At 47.4% G+C, this 25,665-nt stretch overlaps 1 long non-coding RNA gene across 1 annotated transcript in view; it reads left to right on the top strand.

Moving 5' to 3' along the window:
- Positions 1-20,577, top strand: part of LOC146059123 (uncharacterized) — a 30,059-nt gene extending 9,482 nt beyond the window's left edge. Inside the window, exon 2 of the long non-coding RNA XR_014470161.1 lies at positions 20,397-20,577. This is a non-coding gene — a long non-coding RNA (uncharacterized LOC146059123). The remainder of the gene's footprint in view (positions 1-20,396) is intronic.
- Positions 20,578-25,665: the final 5,088 nt, after the last annotated feature.

The following is a 25,665-nucleotide window of genomic DNA, read 5'->3' as shown; positions in this document are numbered from 1 at the left end:
GAAATGAAACTGTGCCGGAGGAGGGTTTGCAGCAGCGTGAGAGAGGATGACACGTGCTTAGAGAGAGAAGACAGGCTGGGCACCCTAAAGATCCACAGAGAGGAGAGCAGCAGAGTGCGCAGCCTGGAAGCGTGCAGAAGTGAGACCCGCTAGAGAGGAGAGAGCCGGGCAGCGTTTCCTCCTTTAAATAAATATTTGTTGCTGCTAGCCGTAATAGCCTTGTCTTTTGTGGGTTCTCCTTGGGTTGTGCCATTCCCTGCCACAGGTTCTCCGGAAGAAGCCGTGAGGAATCCAGAAGCTGCCGCCGTAATCAGCTCCAGATTCAGGTACTATTTTGCACCACACTGTTACAGGGGCACTGGCACAGGAGCGCAAAAGGAGAGGTCAGAGGTGAAATGAAACTGTGCCGGAGGAGGGTTTGCAGCAGCGTGAGAGAGGATGACACGTGCTTAGAGAGAGAAGACAGGCTGGGCACCCTAAAGATCCACAGAGAGGAGAGCAGCAGAGTGCGCAGCCTGGAAGCGTGCAGAAGTGAGACCCGCTAGAGAGGAGAGAGCCGGGCAGCGTTTCCTCCTTTAAATAAATATTTGTTGCTACTAGCCGTAGTAGCCTTGTCTTTTGTGGGTTCTCCTTGGGTTGTGCCATTCCCTGCCACAGGTTCTCCGGAAGAAGCCGTGAGGAATCCAGAAGCTGCCGCCGTAATCAGCTCCAGATTCAGGTACTATTTTGCACCACACCGTTACAGGGGCACTGGCACAGGAGCGCAAAAGGAGAGGTCAGAGGTGAAATGAAACTGTGCCGGAGGAGGGTTTGCAGCAGCGTGAGAGAGGATGACACGTGCTTAGAGAGAGAAGACAGGCTGGGCACCCTAAAGATCCACAGAGAGGAGAGCAGCAGAGTGCGCAGCCTGGAAGCGTGCAGAAGTGAGACCCGCTAGAGAAGAGAGAGCCGGGCAGCGTTTCCTCCTTTAAATAAATATTTGTTGCTGCTAGCCGTAGTAGCCTTGTCTTTTGTGGGTTCTCCTTGGGTTGTGCCATTCCCTGCCACAGGTTCTCCGGAAGAAGCCGTGAGGAATCCAGAAGCTGCCGCCGTAATCAGCTCCAGATTCAGGTACTATTTTGCACCACACCGTTACAGGGGCACTGGCACAGGAGCGCAAAAGGAGAGGTCAGAGGTGAAATGAAACTGTGCCGGAGGAGGGTTTGCAGCAGCGTGAGAGAGGATGACACGTGCTTAGAGAGAGAAGACAGGCTGGGCACCCTAAAGATCCACAGAGAGGAGAGCAGCAGAGTGCGCAGCCTGGAAGCGTGCAGAAGTGAGACCCGCTAGAGAGGAGAGAGCCGGGCAGCGTTTCCTCCTTTAAATAAATATTTGTTGCTGCTAGCCGTAGTAGCCTTGTCTTTTGTGGGTTCTCCTTGGGTTGTGCCATTCCCTGCCACAGGTTCTCCGGAAGAAGCCGTGAGGAATCCAGAAGCTGCCGCCGTAATCAGCTCCAGATTCAGGTACTATTTTGCACCACACCGTTACAGGGGCACTGGCACAGGAGCGCAAAAGGAGAGGTCAGAGGTGAAATGAAACTGTGCCGGAGGAGGGTTTGCAGCAGCGTGAGAGAGGATGACACGTGCTTAGAGAGAGAAGACAGGCTGGGCACCCTAAAGATCCACAGAGAGGAGAGCAGCAGAGTGCGCAGCCTGGAAGCGTGCAGAAGTGAGACCCGCTAGAGAGGAGAGAGCCGGGCAGCGTTTCCTCCTTTAAATAAATATTTGTTGCTGCTAGCCGTAGTAGCCTTGTCTTTTGTGGGTTCTCCTTGGGTTGTGCCATTCCCTGCCACAGGTTCTCCGGAAGAAGCCATGAGGAATCCAGAAGCTGCCGCCGTAATCAGCTCCAGATTCAGGTACTATTTTGCACCACACCGTTACAGGGGCACTGGCACAGGAGCGCAAAAGGAGAGGTCAGAGGTGAAATGAAACTGTGCCGGAGGAGGGTTTGCAGCAGCGTGAGAGAGGATGACACATGCTTAGAGAGAGAAGACAGGCTGGGCACCCTAAAGATCCACAGAGAGGAGAGCAGCAGAGTGCGCAGCCTGGAAGCGTGCAGAAGTGAGACCCGCTAGAGAGGAGAGAGCCGGGCAGCGTTTCCGTGCAGGAGACCCGGCGGTGATGGACAGCAGCGCACACAGAGAGAGCCAGCAGCCAGCATCATGAGGAAGGCAAGAGGGAGGCCCTGCAGAGTGCCAGCCGTGACACCAGGGAGACGCTACCAGCCGGAGCCGGCAAAAGCAGCAGAGTACAAGGGTGCCCTACCCCCACTCAGCCTGTACCCTTCCTGCCCCAGCCCTGACTCCCCCAAGTCAGGGAGATCACATTCTCACCCATGAAGATGGTGACACAATTTTAAAAGAGGACAGAGAACAATCTCATGCACATGAGACCACTGTGCTTGATACAAGACAGACCAGAGTCCACCTAAAGGTGTCGGCTAGTACAGCACCCCTAAAAGTGTCAAGGCTCCAAAAAAAATTAGGCAGTGAGCCCCTGACCAGACAGGTACAGCAGTATTAGGCAGTGAGCCCCAGATCAGACAGGTAGATACGGCAGTATTAGGCAGTGAGCCCCAGACCAGACGGTAGATATGGCAGTACTAGGCACCAGACAGGTAGATAAGACAGTAGTACTAGGCACAAGACAGGTAGATACGTCAGCAATACTAGTATTGTGCACCAGCAGAATTTATAATAATTAATTTTCTTATTAGGTACTGCTTGGCCGTGGCACTCAGTGGCAGACGTCAGTGCACAAGCAGCATGGAATTCTTTTTTACAGTCCCACACAGCACAAGTATTATTTTTATTTTTATCAAATTAGATATAGCAGCTGTGTGGTTGGAGGAATATGGCCGACGTGTCGCTGGATGAACTGATCAGGAAACGGGGAATGTCCGTGGGCACCGGGATGTACCGCAGGGTCAGTAACAGGGGAGGTATAGGAAACGTGAGATCCAGACTCCAACCATCTGTGAACAATCGTCCACTTGCCACCAGTTTTCAGAGAACATTTGATGCTCGTCAGAAAATTGGTGTGACTGATGCACGCCAAAAACTAGGGATAAAAGATGCCCGTGAAAAGTTGGTGGCCAAAGATGCTCGCTTCCGCATAAGGGGTAAAGTGCAGGACGCCCGTGAAATGCTGAATTCGAATAAGCAACAGATCATGGCAGGAGACAAGCCTATCAAAGTGATGGACGCTCGTGAAAAGATTACTTTAAGAGGACTGCTCCAACAGTGGTCGAAACCCCGTTTAACAACCTGGCTGATCCTGACCCTGATGTGCAGTTTGTCTCTGTGCTGAAAGATCCATATTTAAAAAAAATGTGTGGCAGCCCACTACAGGATACCCCCTGTGCCCCTGTGCCCCAAAGAAGTTTAATTGCAGCCGCCCCCAAAGAAGTTTAAATGCAGCCTCCCCCAAAAAAGTTTAGCCGCCCAAAAAGATGTGTAACTAATTGTACCCAACTGGTCATCAAAAATAAATCAATCTTTATTGTGAAGACAAGGTATCAAGTGGCAAAGAAAAGGAAGCCAGTGATGAGAATTTTGTGAGCTGTGAAAGTATTATCAAGGAAACATAACTTTACTTAAGTTTTGAGGAAAGGCTTTATCGGACCATTTCATGAATAAAGAACAGTTGATGAAGAAATTAAAGAAGTATTCATCGTTCTTGTAATTAAATAAAAAGGAGAGAGATGCGAAGGTCAAATCATTACAAAGGTTATCTGATGAGGAAAAAGCAGTTCTCTCTAAAAGGCTATGCACATATGACAAATACTACAAAATGTTTGCAAATCAATTAAAAATTGAAAAGGGGGGCCAGAAGGTTTGTACAGCTTTATCTCCTAAAAAATTTCCAACAACTTGTTCCGAAGCAACTGTGACTGTTAGTAGGTCAGCCTGTACAACTAACGGCAAAGAAAGTGACTATCTTCAAAACAAAAGGATTTTTGCCGCTTCAGAAACTGATCATGCTCAAGGTGAAGGCAGTCAGTGTACACCTCAGAATGCTAACCAAATACACAAAGTCCATGCAAAGATAAAGGATATTGTAAAAGAAAATTGCACTGACAAGTCTTCAACTTACAAAAACCAAGCTATGTATAAAACTGCAGTAACTGGAAAACTAAAAAAAACTTTAGCCGCCCACAAAGAACTTTAATTGCAGCCGCCCAGGCTTGATTCTGATTATGATTGATTGATTATGATAGATTGATTGATTATGATTGATTGATTATGATTGATTGATTATTAATTATGATGTGCCTGATCCTGACCCTGATGTGCATTAAAAATGACTCTCAGCAGTGGGCACCAGACCAGACAGGTAAAAAAAGGTTAGCCGCCCCAAAAAAGAAGTGTAATTGAGCCTTCCTGCCCCAGCCCTGAGTCCCCCAGGTCAGGGAGATCACATTCTCACCCATGAAGGTGCAGCAATCAAGTGGAATGCAAACAGTTGTATGCATTGAAAAGACAAGTCCCACATATGAATGACTCTCAGCAGTAGGAATAATGAATGGTGATGCAAGATGGAATTGTCCTTGGGCCCTCCCACCCACCCTTATGTTGCGAAAATAGGACATGCACACTTTAACAAACCAAACATTTCAGCGACAGGGCCTACAAAACTGTGGCTGAAATGATTGGTTTGTTTGGGCCCCCACAAAAAATAAAACAATTCATAATATCTCCCTGTATAAACTGGCTCTACAGTAACAAGATGTCATCGTCACTCATCATCATCATCATCATCCTCCTCCTCCTCCTCCTCTGATTCCTCGCCCCCTTCAGTGTGTACTTCCTCATTCTCAGAGATTATCAATTCGTCCCCGCTGGACTCCACAATCACAGGTCCAGTTATAATCTCTGGAGGCAATTCCTGCTCTTCATTGAATAATTGATAATTCATTTTTATAAACATCATTACTCAACATTTTTTGGGAGCAACCTCCTTCGCCGCTCACTGACCAGGTTCCCCGCTGCACTGAATACTCTTTCGGAGTACACACTGGAGGGGGGACAACTCAGGTAAAATAGAGCCAGTTTGTACAGGGGTTTCCAAACTGCCTTTTTTTCCTGCCAGTACAGGTAAGGACTGTCTGACATGTCTACTTGGATGCTGTCACCAAAGTAATCATCCACCATTTTTTCAATGTTGACAGCATCCAATGCACCGACAGTAGACATGTCAGCAATCGTTGGCAGGTCCTTGAGTCCGGACCAGATGTCCAAACTCCCTCCTGCCTGCCCTGCATCCCCGCCAGCGGGTTGTGTGGGAAATCGCAGCTGTTTCCTCACAGGCACAGGTGTGGGAGAAAATGAAGGAGGAGCTGGGGCCGTGTCACGGTCCCCGTCAGATGACAATCTCCTGACCAGCAGGTCTTTGCACCTTTGTAGACTTGTGTCCGCCGGAAACAGAGACACAACATACGCTTTAAACCGAGGATCGAGCACTGTGGCCAAAATGTATTCCTCTGACTTTAACAGACTGACCACCCTCGTATCCTGGCAAAGCGTATGGAGGGCTTCATCCACAATAGCAACATGCTTTGCGGAATCGCTCCGCTTTAGCTCCTCCCTCACTTTCTCCAGCTGCTTTTGTAACAGCCTGATCAGGGGAATCACCTGACTAATGCAGGCAGTGTCGGAACTGACTTCACGTGTGGCTACTTCAAACGGCTGGAGAACCTTGCACAACACGGAAATCAGCCTCCACTGCGCTTGAGTCAGGTGCAGCCCCGCTCCTCTGCCTATGTCGTAGGTGGCTGTGTAGGCTTGAATGGCCTTTTGCTGCTCCTCCATCCTCTGCAGCATATAGAGGGTGGAGTTCCAGCGCGTCACCACCTCTTGTTTCAGCTGATGGCAGGGCAGGTTGCGGAGTTTTTGCTCCCGCTCCAGCCTTCGGCAGGCTGTGGCAGAATGCCGAAAGTGTCCGCAAATTTTGCGTGCCACCGCAAGCATCTCCTGCACACTCCTGTCATTTTTTATGAAATGCTGCACCACCAAATTTATTGTGTGGGCAAAACATGGCACGTGCTGGAAATTGCCCATGTTTAATGCCCGCACAATGTTACTGGCGTTGTCCGACACCACAAATCCCCAGGAGAGTCTAAGGGGGGTAAGCCACAGGGAGATGATTTCCCTCAGTTTCTCTAAGAGGTTGTCGGCGTTGTGCCTCTTCTTGAAACCGGTGATACACAGCGTAGCCTGCCTAAGAAGGAGCTGGCATGCAGGAGATGCTGCTGCTGCTGCTGCTGCTGCTGCTGCGGAAGGTGATGCATCTACCCAGTGGGCTGTCACAGTCATATAGTCCTTAGTTTGACCTGATCCACTTGTCCACATGTCTGTAGTTAAGTGTACAGTGGGTACAGCCGCATTTTTCAGGGCACTGAGGACACTTTTTCTGACCTCACTGTACATCGCGGGTATCGCCTGCCTAGTGAAGTGGAATCTAGACGGGATTTGGTACCGGGGACACAATACCTGCATCAACCGTTTAAATCCCACTCCATTGATGGCGGACACCGGACGCACGTCTAACACCAACATAGCTGTCAAGGCCGCAGTTATCCGCTTTGCCATAGGATGACTGCTGTCGTATTTCATCCTCATGGAAAATGACTGTTGGACGGTCAATTGCTTAGTGAAAGACGTAGCGGTCTTACGACTTCCCCTCTGGGATGATGACTGACTTCCCCTCTGGGATGATGACTGACTTCCAGGAGCAGCAGCAGCAGCGGCAGTAGTAGTAGGCGTAGTGCTGCAGGATCCTCCGGAGGAATCTATGGAGTCATTCATGCAGGTGAGATGGACTGCAGGACTCCCCCCTATCCGGATCGAGGAGGAATTTGTCGAGGAGGGAGTTGGTGGTGTGCTTTTCAGGCATTTGGCTCCAAAAGGAGGACCAAGTGATTTAGGTGTCGCTGGACTGCTAGCCGCACTTTCTAGACTAAACACTGAACCATGACGCGTCTTTAGGTGACGTTGAAGGGAGGTTGTCCCTAGGTGGGCAAGATCCTTACCCCTGCTTATTGGAGTTTTACATAAGCTACAAATGGCAATACTTTTGTTGTCCGGATGCGGATAAAAAAAATTCCAGACCGCAGAGGTGGATTTATTGGTCCTTTGTCCAGGCATGACGATGGACTTTTTCATCCCATGGACAACAACTTTTTCCCCCAAAGGTGCCTCATTCCCCCCTGGTGCGTCATTTAAGCAAACCAAGTCTCCATCCTCCTCGACAACTTCCTCCTCAGTGCCAGCTACATCAATATCCTCCTCCTGGTGTACAACATCACCTTCACTGATAAAATCTGGAACTAGACTGTGGGTGATCCTTCCAGCATATGCAGAGGGCGTACTGCAAATGGTGGAAGGAGCCACCTCTTCACGTACAGTGATGGGAAGGTCCGGCATCACAACCACCGCCACCCTCGAACTCTCCGTGGGGATTTGGGATATGTCTTTAGAAGGATGAGTTTTTTCCAGATTTATTTTCGGAATTTTTTTCTGTTTTTTTTTCTGAAATTTTTTCATACTTTTTTGAGTCGGTGTCAGCCTAACTCTCTTTGATTTCCTATTGGGCGGGGAGAGCGGAGGAGGAGGACTTTCCTCGTCATCTGAAGCTGCACCACTAGTCATGAAGTTAGGCCATGGCCTTAGCCGTTCCTTGCCACTCCGTGTCGTAAATGGCATATTGCCAAGTTTAAGTTTCTCTTCCAACGATTTACATTTAATATTTTGGTACTTGTGTATTTTGGCGGCGCCCATCGCATCGCATACCATAACACATACGATGGTATGCGATGCGACGCGATATCGTACGATAGTGCACGATGGCATACAATTTTGAAATTGTATGCCATTGTACATGGCATACGATGCCATACGATGCGATGCGATGCGATTAAACATTGTATAAGCACCCTAATGGGTGCTTATACAATGTTAAGCACCCAAATGGGTGCTTACAATGTTAAATGCACCCCCACGCCACCCCCCACTATAAACGTGAACCCGAAGCGTGGCGAGCGCAGCGAGCCCGCGAGGGGCGGCGGTACGCGTCCTACGACCTTTTCATACCCCCACTATCCACGTCGGCGTGGAGTTGAGAATAGAATAGTGTGGCGAGCGCAGCGAGCCACCGAGCCCGAAGCGTGGCGAGCGCAGCGAGCCCCGCGAGGGGACGCGGATACCTTCACAGGTAAACGCGTCCCCTCGCGGGCTTCACAGGTGTCCGCGTCGCCACGGACACCTGTGAAGCCCGCGAGGGGACGCGTATAACTGTGAAGGTATCCGCGTCCCCTCGCGGGGCTCGCTGCGCTCGCCACGCTTCGGGCTCGGTGGCTCGCTGCGCTCGCCACACTATTCTATTCTCAACTCCACGCCGACGTGGATAGTGGGGGTATGAAAAGGTCGTAGGACGCGTACCGCCGCCCCTCGCGGGCTCGCTGCGCTCGCCACGCTTCGGGTTCACGTTTATAGTGGGGGGTGGCGTGGGGGTGCATTTAACATTGTAAGCACCCATTTGGGTGCTCAAAAGCACCCTTTAGGGTGCTTATACGATTTTTGGTCGTATAGGGGGTCAAAATCGCGTCGCATCGCATCGCATGCCATCGGGTGCATGGCATGCGATGCGATCTGTTCGTCGTACGACGGACATCGGGGGCGCCGCCAAAATACACAAGTACCAATATTTTTATTCCTTTTACGGAAGTTTGGTTTCAATTGTACATGCCCTCTGCTTTCACACTGGGCATCGGCCGTGGCAGACGACGTTGTTGGCATTTCATCGTCTATGTCATGACTAGTGGCAGCAGCTTCAGAACTATGAGGAAGTGCATCTTCATCTTTCCTTTGTTTGTTAACCTCCATATTTTGGATCTCCATTATTATTGTGGAGTTATGTCACAGAACAGAACCACTGGAGTGCAATTATATATGTCAGTGAGTATGCACCAGCAGGCAGTTATACAGATACAGCAGTATTAGGCAGTGAGCCACACACCAGACAGGTACGGCAGTATTAGGCAGAGAGCCCCAGACCAGACAGGTAGATAATGGTATACGGCAGTATTTAGGCAGTGAGCCCCAGACCAGAGGGTAGATACGGCAGTATTGGGCAGTGAGCCACACACCAGACAGGTACTGCAGTATTAGGCAGAGAGCCCCAGACCAGACAGGTAGATAATGGTATACGGCAGTATTTAGGCAGTGAGCCCCTGACCAGAGGGTAGATACGGCAGTATTGGGCAGTGAGCCACACACCAGACAGGTACGGCAGTATTAGGCAGAGAGCCCCAGACCAGACAGGTAGATAATGGTATACGGCAGTATTTAGGCAGTGAGCCCCTGACCAGAGGGTAGATACGGCAGTATTGGGCAGTGAGCCACACACCAGACAGGTACGGCAGTATTAGGCAGAGAGCCCCAGACCAGACGGTACATACGGCAGTATAGCCAGTGAGCCCCAGACCACAAAGGTAGAGATATACTGTACGGCAGTATTTAATTATTTATTAGCCAGTGAGCCCCAGACCAGACGGTACATACGGCAGTATAGCCAGTGAGCCCCAGACCACAAAGGTAGAGATATACGGCAGTATTTAATTATTTATTAGGCAGGCAGTATTTAATTATTTATTAGCCAGTGAGCCCCAGACCAGACGGTACATACGGCAGTATAGCCAGTGAGCCCCAGACCACAAAGGTAGAGATATACGGCAGTATTTAATTATTTATTAGGCAGGCAGTATTTAATTATTTATTAGCCAGTGAGCCCCAGACCAGACGGTACATACGGCAGTATAGCCAGTGAGCCCCAGACCACAAAGGTAGAGATATACGGCAGTATTTAATTATTTATTAGCAAGTGAGCCCCAGACCAGACGGTACATACGGCAGTATAGCCAGTGAGCCCCAGACCACAAAGGTAGAGATATACGGCAGTATTTAATTATTTATTAGGCAGGCAGTATTTAATTATTTATTAGCCAGTGAGCCCCAGACCAGACGGTACATACGGCAGTATAGCCAGTGAGCCCCAGACCACAAAGGTAGAGATATACGACAGTATTTAATTATTTATTAGGCAGGCAGTATTTAATTATTTATTAGCCAGTGAGCCCCAGACCAGACGGTACATACGGCAGTATAGCCAGTGAGCCCCAGACCACAAAGGTAGAGATATACGGCAGTATTTAATTATTTATTAGCCAGTGAGCCCCAGACCAGACGGTACATACGGCAGTATAGCCAGTGAGCCCCAGACCACAAAGGTAGAGATATACGGCAGTATTTAATTATTTATTAGGCAGGCAGTATTTAATTATTTATTAGCCAGTGAGCCCCAGACCAGACGGTACATACGGCAGTATAGCCAGTGAGCCCCAGACCACAAAGGTAGAGATATACGGCAGTATTTAATTATTTATTGGCCAGTGAGCCCCAGACCAGACGGTACATACGGCAGTATAGCCAGTGAGCCCCAGACCACAAAGGTAGAGCTATACGGCAGTATTTAATTATTTATTAGGCAGGCAGTATTTAATTATTTATTAGCCAGTGAGCCCCAGACCAGACGGTACATACGGCAGTATAGCCAGTGAGCCCCAGACCACAAAGGTAGAGATATACTGTACGGCAGTATTTAATTATTTATTAGCCAGTGAGCCCCAGACCAGACGGTACATACGGCAGTATAGCCAGTGAGCCCCAGACCACAAAGGTAGAGATATACGGCAGTATTTAATTATTTATTAGGCAGGCAGTATTTAATTATTAGCCAGTGAGCCCCAGACCAGACGGTACATACGGCAGTATAGCCAGTGAGCCCCAGACCACAAAGGTAGAGATATACGGCAGTATTTAATTACTTATTAGCCAGTGAGCCCCAGACCAGACGGTACATACGGCAGTATAGCCAGTGAGCCCCAGACCACAAAGGTAGAGATATACGGCAGTATTTAATTATTTATTAGGCAGGCAGTATTTAATTATTTATTAGCCAGTGAGCCCCAGACCAGACGGTACATACGGCAGTATAGCCAGTGAGCCCCAGACCACAAAGGTAGAGATATACGGCAGTATTTAATTATTTATTAGGCAGGCAGTATTTAATTATTTATTAGCCAGTGAGCCCCAGACCAGACGGTACATACGGCAGTATAGCCAGTGAGCCCCAGACCACAAAGGTAGAGATATACGGCAGTATTTAATTATTTATTAGGCAGGCAGTATTTAATTATTTATTAGCCAGTGAGCCCCAGACCAGACGGTACATACGGCAGTATAGCCAGTGAGCCCCAGACCACAGACCGCCAGACTGGCAGATTCAGTGCAGGCAGCAGTGCAGCACCAGTGGACTATATATATTTATATTTAATATAATTAATAATGATATATATAATAATGGCACAGCACAGCACCAGATGTATGCCCCAGCACAGAGGAGACAGTAGTACTACAGGCAGGTACACAGTTAGACTGTTCTTCTAAGCAGAGGAGAACATAGTATAGTACACAGCAGCACTGAGGGAGACAGCCTTAGCAAATAAAATAATTAATTACAGCACAGCTCACCAGAGGTAGACTGCACAGAGGAGACAGTAGTACTACAAGTACACAGTTAGACTGTTGTCCTAAGCTGAGAACAGAGTACACAGCAGCACTGAGGGAGACAGCCCCAGCAAATAAAATAATCAATTACAGGCAGCACAGCACACCAGAGGTAGACCGCACAGAGGAGACAGTAGTACTACAAGTACACAGTTAGACTACTACACAGCAGCACTGAGAGACAGCACCAGCGATTGCAAAAGCTCAAGCTCAAGTTTAAGCCCCAGCAGCAGCACCAACACACCCTCTCCCAACCCACTACTTGACTGGAGTGAAGATGGCGGGGCACGGCAGCTGCTTATAAAGCCTCGCGAAATCCGACGCCGGGAGATGACGTTCTAATCACGCGGACGGACCGAGTCAGGCGGGAATCTCCGAGCGCTGCTCGGAATCGGGCTCGGAATGATGACGTCCGTGGGGGCTCGGATCTCTGAAATCCGAGCCCGCACATCTCTATTAATCAGTGTCTGCTTGTGCATCATATTCACAATTTATCAATAATACACACAGTAATGGAAAAAGTTGCAAGCAAAGATGCTAGGCACCATAAAGTCCCTGCATGGCATGGTGTAACTAGAAGGGCCTTTTACCACGCAGGGAGCCTAGATCTATGTGGACACATCTATATTATTTCAGTGTAGGCTTTGATTTACATGTGACAATGTGCTCGGCACTCCATCAGATCGCATGGTGTGTACGCTTCCACAAACTGGTCGCAGGTGGGCGGGAATAATCACAATCGCAATGCATTTGTGTATATCATTACAGGGTGAGGGGTTATCTGTAAAATATAAATCAGTCTGGGCACCTGTGTATGGCCCTCTGTCCCTCTGTCACCTCGTGTGTACAGATAGAGCCCCACTCATCTCTCTTCCTTAGGTGTTCTCAGCAGAAATACAATACATAGAACAATACAGTAGGGGATTAGCAGAGTAATCCTATTAAAGGGCTAAATGAGGAGGACTCCATCTGTATGTCACCTCATGGATGTCACCTTCTATCAACCCGTGTGTATGCCACCCTCTGTAATCCTGTGTATGTCACCCTGAATATTTACGCCTCTGAGTATTCCCACCTGACACCCCGTGTACATTTGCATCTTTGGTGTGCAAAAATATACCTGCTACCGCTAACCTCCCTGTTCCCCTATCATGGTGCAATCCCCCCCCGCATAGCCTTGCGAGTCCACCAAACCCCGCACGGCGAATGAACGCCCACCCGCCGCCCCCTCAAAGTGCGGCTTCGGCCGCACAGGCTGAGAATGGATGTTTTGCATAAACATCCATTTGCATGCCTCGGGTAACCGCCCACATCTTTCGATGGTCGCCGACCATCGAATGATGTGGTGCGTGTACGTATATATAAGTGACTTCTAAGTTACTTACATATGCGTGCACGTTGGCACGGATATGGGCGGGTTAGCTGATATCCGGTGATGTCAGCTACCCGCCCCCCCCGCACCTGCGTCACTGCCTCATTACCATGAGAACGCCCAGTGTTTTCATGGGAACGCCCGTGGAATGCTGGGCATTCCCATCTCCGCCCCCCGCACACCGCCATGGGTGCGTGCACCCGGCGAACGCACCCTACATCTGCACATGCGCATAAACGCGCCTGCACATGCGCAGACGCGCACCATCAGTCCTCCGTGTGAATGCACAGAGGACCGAATGGATATGAATAACCCCCTGAGTGTAGAGTTTCAAGATATTAATATCTTCTCCCATTTTCTATTACAGGTGGAGTATCCCTTATCCAAAATGCTCAGGACAAGAAGCATTTTGGATAACGGATTGTTCTGTATTGGAATATTTTTATAGTTAAATGAGGTATCTTGCTTGTATGTTGTAAAAGCAAATCAAACACATGAAATACACACAAATATATTTTACTTGTGTATGAAACTAAGTTTGTGTACTATCGCAGGCACTGAATTTGTGTGCCAAGCAATTATTTTCTTGCACATATTTAGTGCCAGTTACATATCATGTCCCTTAGTAGCCGGGCCGGACTGGCCATCTGGCCCTTCTGGCATGTGTCGATGGCCAGGTGGGCCGATTTTCGCCATTTGTTTACATGCTGAACTGATAGCCATGCCATTTTCAGCTGGTCTGAGCGGCACCGGTGTAGGGGGCAGGATGGTGGAGCAGAGCAGACAAGGAGAGAGGTGGAGGGAGCTGAGCGGCATTTGCATAGGTGCCACCTATTTCTATGACACTCAAAGTGACATACAGTGAGTTAGAGTCACGGGGCCTTATTCTGATCGGTGCAGCCGGATCCGATTATGCGGCCAGGACCGTGCGAAACCCCTGCCTTCCATATGGATCGCCAACTCCGTCCGTACGCGGTAAGAAGCTGGCCGAACGGACCGCACATGTATTTTTCACGGAATACGCCTCCTCCATCTAAGGGAACCTCCCCCATCATTCGATGGTCGCATCCGGCGATGTCATATGTCCGCCCCCTACACGTGCGTCACGACTGCATTACCATACGTACGCCCAGCGTTTGCATGGGAACGCCCATGAAACGCGGGGCGTATGCATATGGTAATGAGGCCAAACAGCCCTTCACACCCCTCTCCACCCCCTGTTCGGAGTGTTCACATATCATGCAGGATTTGGCCGTACGCCCCGCTCGCACATGCGCACCGACCAGAATAAGGGCCATGGTGCACGCTGGGAGGAGGAAGGGACAGTGGCTCATGTGCCTCTCTCCAGCTCCTCCTGTGGCGCTTGCTGTGTGACAACAGTCACGCCGCGTCGTGACTATGAGCTTGACAGGACTGCCGAGTGACTTGTGTTATGCAGTGCAGTATTCCCGCTGGGCAGTACAGTAGGCTGCGCAGTCTGGCCGTAAGCCCTGACTCGAACCTGCACTCAGTTCGAGTTACTGGGTGCAGTAGTCCCAGCTACTACTAATACAGGCCCAGGCCCCACTGGAGAAGAGGACTGGTCTGGACTGGGCCTGACCTGGCTCCTGAGACCCTTGCTCCGACCAGCTGTCTTCTGCCAACTGCCCTCCTGGACCTGTCCTGGACAGGCTGCTTGATAATAAAGAGAGTGAGTCCTGCCTGATCCATACTTTACGAGCATATAATTCCTCATGGCATCAAGTATGAAGGCCCTGGCATCGAACAAGAAACCCAGGGCTATTAACATGTAGGCAATCGGCACTTATATGGCATAACATGTTGTAGCCATTACGGTGTGTGGTATAATACGTAAACAACATCACGGTGTGTTGCATAATGTGTAATGGGCATTAAGGTGTGTGCCACAATGTGTAATGGGAATTACGGTGTGTTCCATAATGTGTAATGCCTCCTTTTTGTGATGCCATGCCTCCTTCACATGAGGCCATGCCCCCTTTTTGCCGCACAGCTTCGCCGCGCAAGTGTCCCATCTGCATGTCAATGCCAGGGTCCGTTTTCTGGTCTCAGTCTGGCCCTGCCCAGTAGTGGCAGTTACATATTATGTCCCCAGTAGTGCCTGTTACAGATGTCCCCAGTAGTGCTAGTTACAGATGTCCCTAGTAGTGCTAGTTACAGATGTCCCCAGTAGTGCTAGACACAGATGTTCCCAGTAGTGGTAGTTACAGATGTCCCAGTAGTGCTAGTTACAGATGTCCCCAGTAGGGCTAGTTACAGATGTCCCAGTAGTGCTAGTTACAGATGTCTCTCCCTAGTAGTGCTAGTTACAGATGTCCCAGTAGTGCTAGTTACAGATGTCTCTCCCTAGTAGTGCTAGTTACAGATGTCCCAGTAGTGCTAGTTACAGATGTCCCAGTAGGGCTAGTTACAGATGTCCCAGTAGTGCTAGTTACAGATGTCACCAGTAAGTTTTTTTTTAGCAAACATAAAAAAAAGTATGGAGACTATACTCTCATATATTTGTAGAGTTGACCTTTTTTGCCATAGAATTGCATGTACAGTATGATTTTGGTACTTGTGTATTATCACGGCGCCCCCGATATTAAGTCGTACAACTTTTAATCGCATGGCATGCCATACACCCAATGCACACCGATGCGATTTAAAATTGTATAAGCCACCTATACGATTTTAAATTGTATAAGCACCCTAATGGGTGCTTACAATGTTAAATGCACCCCCACGCCACCCTCAGTATGAACGCCAACCCGAAGCGTGGCGAGCACAGCGAGCGCAGCTAACCCTCGAGGGGCGGCGGTACGCGTCCTCTGACCTTTTCATACCCCCACTATCCACGTCGGTGTGGAGTTGATTTTATATAGTGTGGTGAGCGCAGCGAGCCACTGAGCCCGAAGTGTGGCGAGCGCAGCGAGCCCCGTGAGGGGACGCGTATCACTTTACGTGTATTCCTAGTCCCCTTGCAGGGCTTGCTGCGCTCGCCACGCTTTGGGCTCGGTGGCTCGCTGCTCTCGCCACACTATATAAGATCAACTCCACGCCGACGATTAGGGTGCTTATACAATTTAAAATTGCATCGCATTGTATGGCATTGTATGCCATATACAATGGTATACAATTTTTAATTGTATACCATCGGGTGCCAATCGCATCGCATCGCATACCATCGCATGCCTTATTGTTTGCGATGCGATGGGCGCTGTGATAATACACAAGTACCATGATTTTTTTTTTTTTTTTATTTAATATCTTTATTGAAGCAGGTTATACATTAAAAAGTCAAATAAGAAGATCATTTCAATTACCAGTATACATTATTAAAAGAAACATCACTATAAGTACAGCAAATAGTCAATGTATCAGGGATGATTTCCAGTATACGTTGGTGACAAGGACATTATTACATATATAACGAACTATTGTTAGTGAAGACATAAGTGCAACTTTTTGTAAACAGAGCAGCGGGTGGGTTTTGAGTGGTTATACTCTTGTGGGTGTGCTATATAAGCACTCCAACCTTTTCCCTATTAGTCACTAATCAAATTCCCAATAAGGGCTTCTCTAATATAGGAACTCTACTTCATCAGGAGTTTTTCCTTTTTAACCCCTGAAGGTCGCTATTTGTTGTTTGGGTCATTAGAATGCTCTTTGTGAGAGAAAAAATTAACTTTTTAATTCTAACTCATAAAAAATGAGCAACTTAATCATACAACAAATAATATAAAATACACAAATCAATCAGACAACAAATAATATAGAAGGACATGAAGAGCCACTACTATGCTATATAGCAGGAGATAGTGTTCTCCAGTGAGGGTAGCCCTGTGTGGGCGCTATTAGTGTTCTATAGTGCCAAATGCATGGAGCGGCTAAACCACTCTTTAGTGAGTAATTACGTATATTTATTTTATCTTATATTGAAGCATTCCAAAAGAATAGCATTTTCAGAATACGGTTATTCATTTTGTTATATCAATTCCTTTGACCATCATTTCCATTTCATTTGAAACATATACTTGTCTATTTTCTGTTTCAAATTATTATTATTTTTTTTTTCTCCCTTCTGTGTGTGGTCCGGTCTCCTTACTCTTCTTCCCTATATCCTTATGGGGTCACCCTGTATTAACATTTGGGTTTTATACCACTGTGTGTGTTGGAAACATTTCCTAAGTTGATTTTTTATTGTTATGGGTTGTATTTCAATGAAGCTTTCCCACACTTCAAAGAGTTTTTTTACTCTTTTTTCTTTTTGTATTGTGGCGTCTCCCCATTCCATACGAAATATATGAAATAGTTTATCTTTAAACATACTTATCAGGGGGGCAGACTTGTCTAACCACACGTGCAGTATACTTTTCCTAGCTGCTGCTGAAATTGCTAGCAAGAGTTTTTTTGTCCCCTTGTGAATTTTCACCTCCTTCCCTGCGCTCGCCACGCTTTGGGCTCGGTGGCTCGCTGCTCTTGCCACACTATATAAGATCAACTCCACGCCGACGATTAGGGTGCTTATACAATTTAAAATCGCATCGCATTGTATGGCATTGTATGCCATATACAATGGTATACAATTTTTTATTGTATACCATCGGGTGCCAATCGCATCGCATCGCATTGCATACCATCGCATGCCTTATGGTTTGCGATGCGATGGGCGCCGTGATAATACACAAGTACCATGATTTTTTTTGAACATATACGTGTATCTAGTTCATATTGCTAGAGGAGGGAGCAACAGCGCCAGAAGCCTGACACTGCTAAATGTCCCGATGCTGGAATCCCAAATACATCATTATGTCTTGGGGTTTTACAGTAAGGGGAGGTTGGCAAATGAGCAAAGTTTGTCATTTATTCAGCTGAAAATATGAATGGCAAATAGACCACCGTTCGTGTTTGCACAAGTCTGAACGGATCAGTCAGATCCATGGGATGCATCTGTATGTAAAAGAGTAAGAAAAGGTTATAAAAATGTAATGCCACAGCCCGGGGACAATTTTAAATGTAGGTCCCACAACCATGTCATTAACAACCCCAACTGGGCAGCCCTGGCCACGTCTCAGGGGGAGCATGGATGCCCCCAAATAAGTGTCTTTCTCTCCACCCCCCCCCCCCCCCCAGGGCACCCACCACCCTGGTTGATAGCGTTAGTATAAAAATGACTTAATATATTGGGTTTGGGTGTGGAATTAAAAGTTCCATCAAGCCTCCGCAGTATGCTGATACGGTACTTATATGTTAGTTGGGCGCCCATTACGTAGTTTGCGTAGTGGTGTATTGAGAATACCAATACACCACTATGCTGGCTACGTAAACTATGTAACTTACGCAAATGACGTAAGTTATGCAAATTACATAACTGGAGCCCTGCTAACACATAAAGGGTCATATGGCCACTATCCACATCCTAACCCCAGTGCCCACGTGGGCGTGGAGCTAATTTTAGAAAGTGGGGTGAGCACAGCGAGCCACCGAGCCCGAAGCATGGCAGGCGCAGCGAGCCCCGCGAGGGGCCACCTATCTGCCTCCCTTTGCGGGGCTCGCTGCGCACGCCACGCTTCGGGCTCGGTGGCTCGCTGCGCTCGCCACACTCTCTCAAATGAACTCCACGCCCACGTGGACACTGGGGTTAGGACGTGGATAGTGGCCATATGATTGTGTAAGTGCATGTTGTGTGTGTGTGCATGTGTAACGTGTGTGTGTGTGTAATGTGTGTATGTGTGTGTGTGTAGTGTATCATACTTACCATCCACGATGTCCCCTATGTGGCTCCAGCACTTGGCTCCCTGCAGTCCCGGTTGCCATTACACTCCGGCATGGATGCTATTAGTGTAGTGCCGTTGGGGGAGCTGGGAAACCATGTGATGCTCCCCCAGCGGTGACTACGCTAGATCCCCGCCATTGCTTCCCGTCGCCTAGATGTTCGCCAGCAGCCGCAGAATCGCCGCCGCCCGCCCCGCCTACCACCAACGAGGTAAGTTCACCCCCTGTCTCCCCCCGTCTGCCCTGCCGCCCCCGCCCGCCGCACAATCCCCCCTGGACAGCCGAGATTAGCCGGCCGTCCGGCAATGGCTACATTTATTACATAGCCAAAGCTACGTTGTCAGCATAGTGTAACCGGGCGCCCGGCTAACATATAAGTACCGCTGATACTTCGATACTTGGATAGAAACAATTACAGTACCAGCATGCACGACATTAAAAAGCCTGCTTGCACTTGTAGTTCTACAGCCAAAGTAATACTAAAATAAAAGCACTGAGGCACACCATGAAAGTATAAGATTAATTGCACATATCCTTAACTATGTTGATACATGAGATTGGTCCACTTGTCCTGTAGAATCCATAGGTACCTGTGTGTAAAATGCAATATCCGGCACCATACGGACTGAAGAGCAGCATGTGTTTACACATGATACTCCTCTACGTAAATGATGGGTATTTCACTGACTTTTGTCAATGGGAATCCCCTCAGCCAATCACCTATGTGTTCTACATGGTATTCAATTCGACAGTCGAAAAAGCAGCTTTTCCACTGTCAAATTCCCCATAGAACTTAATGTTCTGACAATACTATTGAGTCCTATAATGGGAACTGGTAAATCAGCCTGACCGCCAAGTTCATTGAAGATAACCACATAGGTTAATAGTGGTCACACTGGTGGAGTCTGGTGCTAGGGGCCCCTGTGTCTTTTGTCCCCTGTATTTTTGTAACCAGCATTGGTCCAAGAGCCTGGTGTAGATTTTGAAAATACAGGGAACCTCTATGCATTTCTTTCTACCAATTTTTGGAACCAGCAGCGGCTTAAAGAGCCCAGGGCTGGTCATGTTTAGGAGGGGGGACGCCACGTCATTTTTTTTTTTTTTCTTTTTATGACTTTTACACACAGAAGCATCACATGGATCTGACTGATTTGTGGGATGCTTCAGGATCAGCCGTGTTTGTCTGGAGGTAAACTCGGTAGCCAAATATAAATGATTTCACCATCCAAAAGTATGATTACTGAGAATTCGGCAGCGTTGTAAATAACCCACATTCTCAGACAGAAAACACCCACGATCCTGATCATAACCAGCTGAATTGGCCGAGATCTTTTTGAATTTAATGCATAGCTTTTCTGGATGTTTTTAATATTGTTCAGCTTTCCAGTCTTTGAATGATTCACAGCTGAATGTAATTCACATTTGTGAATTGAATGACAATGGGCAGCTTTTCTAGGGATCCGGACTCGTGATCGACAGAGACAAAAAAAACATGAAAAACTCATGTCATCCTTTTGACTGTGGACCTAGACATTGTAGATGTGAAATACTATAACTGATTTTCTAACCAGATCTTATGGTATAAAGTTTGTTTCAGATTCCTTTCCTTATGGAGTACCCAGCAAAGTCTATGCTAGTGAAACTGGCTGGATTCAAGCCTCCTAAAACAGATCTTTCACTGGAAAGAGTTCCTTACTGCCAAGAATGGAGTTTCCAAGCCCTGACTGAGATGATCGGCTTGGTTCAAATAAAATCTCTATTTGCTGCCTGTGTTGTAAGAATCTTTCTTATTTCAATGTAACAGATTATTTTCTTAAATATACATTTCATTTTGGTTTGCCCCTAAATCCAACAATCCAATTTATTTGATTTTTCAATTAATTAAAATTCTAAGAAAAACCCTTGAAGTTTCATCTTGGTTTAACGTGAAAAAGAATATTGGGTACTCTTTACCTAGAAGGGCGCCCATCGCGGGCATCGCGGGCATCGCATGCACTAAAAAAACGGGTGCGATTTTATATAAGGAACAATGATAAATGTCTCAATTGACCCGATTTTCCTGTTCAATGCCTCAATTGACCCGATTTTTCCATAGGAAACAATGTTAAATGGGCCACAGAGGCCAAATAGGCACCCTGAAGTGTGAAATGGCCCCCACAACTGTTAACGCCACCCCACGATCAACGTGAACCCGAAGCGTGGCGAGCGCAGCGAGCCCGCGAGGGGCGGCGGTACGCGTCCTACGACCTTTTTATACCCCCACTATCCACGTTGGCGTGGAATTGAGAATAGAAAGTGTGGCGAGCGCAGCGAGCCACCGAGCCCGCAGCGAGCCCGCGAGGGTACGCGGACACCTTCACAGGTATACGCGTCCCCTAGCGGGCTTCACAGCTGTCCGCGTCCCCTTGCAGGGCTCACTGCGCTCGCCACGCTTCGGGCTCGCCACACTTTCTATTCTCAACTCCACGCCGACGTGGATAGTGGGGGTATGAAAAGGTCGTAGGACGCGTACCGCCGCCCCTCGCGGGCTCGCTGCGCTCGCCACGCTTCGGGTTCACATTGATCGTGGGGTGGCGTTAACAATTGTGGGGGCCATTTCACACTTCTGGGTGCCTATTTGGCATCTGTGGGCCATTTAACATTGTTTCCTATGGAAAAATCGGGACAATTGAGGCATTGAACAGGAAAAATGGGTCAATTGAGACATTTAACATTGTTCCCTATGGGAAATCGCGGGCATCGCGTCGGTCGCATTGCACCCGATTTTATAGTGCATGCGATGCCCGCGATTGCCGCGATTTTTTTACCTGCGATGACCACGATCAAAATCGTGGGCGCCCTGCTAGGTAAAGAGTACCGAATATTGAATATTAAAAGGGTACAGAGAATATTGGGGATTAAAAATTTGCTCAATGATGAGCTAATTAATTTAATGGGGCCGTTCCTATTAGCCGCAGATGATTCGCGAATATAGTCACGGCACTTGATGTACTTTACAGCGTACGGAATTTGCCTAAAAGAGCTTGCAGCTTCAAAGGGTTGTGAGCAATTTTAAGAAATTCAGGCCAGAGAAGGGTGTTAAATCAGGTGCTCTTGCTGACATTTAAACACATTGGAAATGCACCCGAACAGCATTTAGCACCCTTTGCAAATAATAGAATTGACCCCAATGTGTTACGTACATGCAGCTTAGGTTCTGAATTGTCAGACGCGGTGCCTACTAAGCCACATGAATATTGCCGCACTGCCTCTGTTTGGGGACCTGGGTAGCAACAGACAACGTTCTCTAAAGAGGTGTCATGTCGGCCCAGGCCAGTGTCTGCGTCTTCCGATGCAACCTCACTGACCCCCAACTATGTGAAATGTGAATATGCCTGAGGGTTACTTAGGTGACCAATGTTCACTCAGAGTGATCCGGTGCTGCAGTGGGTCAGAGAAGCCAGCAGGGGGCATGTACTTACAAAAGATGCGTACTGCTGCATTAGCACATTATTTCTCAGCAGCTGCATCCAAAGATGAGCGATCTGCGTCCATCTATGCATTAGGTCCTGAGTCCTAAACCCTGTGAGCACACATGAGTGGTATAAATTCTCGTTGGGTGTATATTACTTAGCAGATTAGTAAATTAATGAAAAGTGTTTATACTTGAGGTGCAGAAAAAGTCTCCACCACTTTACTTGGTAACAATATAGTGACTGTACTGCATATCCCCAGTAGATAGATCATGTCAGACTCTTTTAATTAGCTTCTATGAAGAAGTCAGTAGGCGGCTGGACTTAGGGAAATCTTTTGATGTAATACTGCTTGATTTCTCTAAAGCTTTTGACACAGTGCCTCATAAAATGTTATTAATGAAACTAGGTAATTTAGGGTTGGGGATAAAATTTGTAATTGGATTAAAAACTGGTTGCACAATCGGGGATAGAGAGTGGTGGTAAATATTCCAGTTGGGGTAAGGTCCAAAGTGGAGTCCCGCAAAGGTTCAATATTGGGACCCATCTTGTTTAATATATTTATTCATGATATTGAAAGTAACATAGTGTGTAAAATTGCAATATTTGCAGATGACACAAAATTGAGTAAGGAAATTAACTCAGGAGAGGATGTGGAAACACTACAAAGTGATTTAAATAAACTGGAATGGTGGGCGGAAAGGTGGAAAATGCAGTTTAAAGTTGAAAAATGTAACGTAATTATGGGAACAAAAATGAACAAGCTACCTATAGGCTAAATTGAGTTATTATAGGGAATTCTGCTGTAGAGAAGGACTTGGGGGTCATCATAGATGAAACATTGGGTAATAGTTTACACTGCTCAAGTGCAGCAGTAAAAGCAAACCGGACACTGGCATGCATTAAAAGTATGGATTCAAGGGATGCCAAGATGATACTGCCTCTTTACAAGACATTGGTGAGACCACACTTGGAATATTGTGTTCAGTTCTGGGGACCGCACCTTAAAAAGGACATAAATGAATTGGAATAGGTACAGAGAAGGGCAACTAAGTTAGTAAAATGTCTTGAATCACTAGAATACAAAGATAGGTTAACCAGGCTGAATATATTTTCACTGGAGAAATGGAGGTTGAGAGGTGATATGATTAGTATGATCAAATACAGGATTGAGAATCATATTGAACTGGGAGATGAATTGTTCACTAACCGGCCTATACTTAGAACACACTGGCATGTACTGAGGCTCGAGGAGAATAAATTCCGTACTGAATTAAGAAGAGGATTCTTCACTATTAGAGCAGTCAAATTCTGGAACTCATTGCCGCTGGGAGTGATTACAGCAACTACTGTTAATGAATTAAAATAAAAACTGGATGCATTTCTGGCCACTAAGGGAATCCCATAGATATGACTTACTTTAATTCAGTAATTACAAGTTACATAGTTGAACTTGATGGACTAATGTCTTTTTTCAGCCTTAATCACTATGGGCGAGATTCACCAAACTGAAAATGCGGTAAAAACCCTGTTTTCGGGGTTTTTACCGCATTTTCATATGCAGCAAAGCCCCACCGCCGGGGCTTCAATGCGGGGGGTTACGCCAGTTCTAGATGGTGTAACCCCATGGAAGCCTATGGGCTTCCCTTCGCTTCCCCCGCCCCCTGCCGATCAGCGCCGAACCCCCCTCACCTGTGTCTGGGCAGCCTTCTGCTGTGCTGCCCGGACCAGTAACCTCCTCCTCCCTGCACCTCTTCCGAGTGCAGGGAGGAGGAAAGGAGCACCCACACAGCGGGTAAGGGTGCAGGAAGGGAGGGGGGAACCCGCTGCACATCGCCGGCCTTCGCTTTGGCGTTAATAATCGCATATGTTAATGCATATGCGATTATTAACAATGCGAATGCCGACGATGTACAGCAGTTATTATTAGTGAATCCCGCCCTATGTCTGGAACAGGGGTACACATGAAATAGAATACAAGGGTTCTGAGACCTGAATATAGAACACAATAAAAACTGTAAAGACTGATGTCATTCTCTCCAGAGCAGTGGCGTAACTATAAATTTAGCTCCCCCTGCCAAAAAAAATTTGGCGCCCCCCACCCCCCCTTCTTTAGTAAAACATGACAATGATGCAGACTGGTTACCTGGGCCACCGTGCGCCACCATGTGTACTGCTGCAGCTCCCCAGGACTGATGTGCACCCATACGGCGGCATACGGAGGACATCCAATCCACTGACATACAGTACTGTAGCCTTCTGCCACCGGACTTCACTTCCAAGGACCGACCAGGGATACTAGCGGAAGTGTGTGCGGGTAATGACACTGGCCGCCCCCAGGTGCAGAGGAGGCGAGGGGACTGGGGAGGGGGGTTGGGCTGTCACCTATAGTATGCAGCTACAGTACACAGCCACCACCGCCCATTACTACTGAGTGATACTAAACTGTGTATTCATATAGGACAGCAGGTATTATTCAGTGCGCCCTGAGACCACTGGCTCCCCCAAGCCACAGCTGGGGCTGCCACACCATAGTTACGCCACTGCTCCAGAGCAATAAGATGCCAACTTTGCAAAAGGTAGACTATACAAGATACCTGATCACTATTATCTGATAAGTTGCAGCCGTCATCCTTTCCACGTATCCAAATCACTGAGCTGCTTATTTTTGTGTGTGCGTGTTTTTAAAGGTTTGAGAATGTGACCTTGAAATGCTGACTTCTTTATTCTTCAGTGGTAGATTCAGTTAAAGAATTTTATGTCCTTTAAATATATATATATATATATATATATATATATATATATATAAAAAAAAGGAAAAAACAAGAGGCGCACAATAGTGTAGTATTTTAGATTTAAAAGCATCAATCTTTACTCATAAAAAGTTCACTCACAAAACTACAGGTGTTATCATCACAATAACACAAAAGCGCATAAGTATATCACCAATTTGGGGCTATCTGGAACGTAGCACGCTGTACAAACAGTCTCTCTCCTGGACCAAGCCGCGTCACCACGTGTCACCGTGTCACCACGCGTCACCAGCTTCCGTCCTTTAGCTCCGCCCAAACGCGTTTCGTCCTTGCCGGACTTCGTCAGTGGGTGTGTCCGTTCATGGACCTTGTGTGTATATATAGCCCTCTGATTGGCAATCATTAATTACATCATTTGACAGCGTTGCTTTCAGGGGAGTGCCGGACTTCTTTCACTTTCTTTCAGACATATTTATTGCCTTCTTTTACTCGCATCATTCTATGCATATCACTGAATGCGGCGGCCATTTTTGTGAAGAAGATGTCTCTATTACTCACGGCGGCCATCTTATTATGGATTGTAGCCATAGATCTTATTATAAAACAGCGATTCAGTCACCGGCATTTCCGTCAAAGCAGCGCTTCACAAAA

Source organism: Crinia signifera, chromosome 2 (assembly GCF_055691185.1).
Source record: "Crinia signifera chromosome 2, ASM5569118v1, whole genome shotgun sequence".
NCBI lineage: Eukaryota > Metazoa > Chordata > Amphibia > Anura > Myobatrachidae > Crinia > Crinia signifera.
This window is presented reverse-complemented; position numbering and strand designations above follow the sequence as displayed.